Source organism: Daktulosphaira vitifoliae, unplaced genomic scaffold (assembly GCF_025091365.1).
Source record: "Daktulosphaira vitifoliae isolate Bord-2020 unplaced genomic scaffold, ASM2509136v1 Scaffold_192, whole genome shotgun sequence".
In the NCBI taxonomy this organism is placed as follows: Eukaryota; Metazoa; Arthropoda; class Insecta; order Hemiptera; family Phylloxeridae; genus Daktulosphaira; species Daktulosphaira vitifoliae.
The window spans coordinates 21,090-22,204 of record NW_026099760.1 but is presented as its reverse complement, the minus strand read 5'-3'; positions in this window follow the sequence as shown (position 1 = coordinate 22,204).

Below are 1,115 nucleotides of genomic sequence, written 5' to 3'. Positions count from 1 at the left end.
GTTTCCTGTCCAAAATTACCCCGAGATATTTAATTTTTGGTGACCAAGGAATGATGTTTCCGTTCAGTTTTAAGTTGTCAGAAGTTTTAGGTCGACGATTGCTAAAGAGCACTGCCGTACTTTTTTGTGGATTTAGTCTTATTTTCCATTTTTCTCTCCATTTTTGTTCTTCATCCAGGTGGTCTTGAATATTTTTTATAATTATTTCAGCGTCAATTGAGCTTGAGTATATTGCACTGTCATCCGCATAAAGGGCTATTTCAGTATAATTCGTTGTAGGGAAGTCTGAAACGTATAAGTTGAACAGTAAAGGGGAAAGTTTTGAACCTTGAGGTACACCTGCCATTATTTTTTTTGTTTGTGATGTAGTCTCATTTATTTGGACTTTGAAACATCGAGCGGTGAGATATGATTTAATTAGATTATATAGAGCAATTGGGGTATTTAACTTTTTTAATTTATATAACAGTCCATCATGCCATACCCGATCAAAAGCTTGCGCTATATCTAAAAATGCTGCTCCTGTATGTTGTTTTTTTTCAAAACCATCGTTTATGTGTTCAGTTAGACGTAGTAGTTGTTGAGTAGTGGAGTGATTTGATTTAAAACCAAATTGGAATTTCGGAATAGCATTTATTGAATTTAAGTAGTTGGTGAGCCTAGAGTGTATAACTTTTTCAAATATTTTTGAGACAGATGATAGTAAGCTTATAGGTCTATAGTTGTTCGGGTTGGAGTTGTCTTTACCTGGTTTTTTTATTAAGATGATGGTGGCCAATTTCCATTCAGTAGGAAAATACCCAATTTTTATTAGTGAATTGAATAATATGGATAAATATGTAATTGCTTTCCTAGGAATATTTTTAAGAATAGCATTAGTTATTAAATCATGACCCGGTGATTTTCTATTTGGCAATTTTTTAATTATATCTAAGATCTCGTTTGGACGTGAGTACGGTAAGATATTTTGTGGAAAAATATTGGTTTCATATAGTTTTTGTTGGACTAGATTGTCTGTAGAATTTTCTATTGTGCTATTTAACGTGAAAATATTTTCTAAAGTATGAGCAAACAGTTCGCATTTATCGAAGTCGGTGTTTACGTACGCATTACCT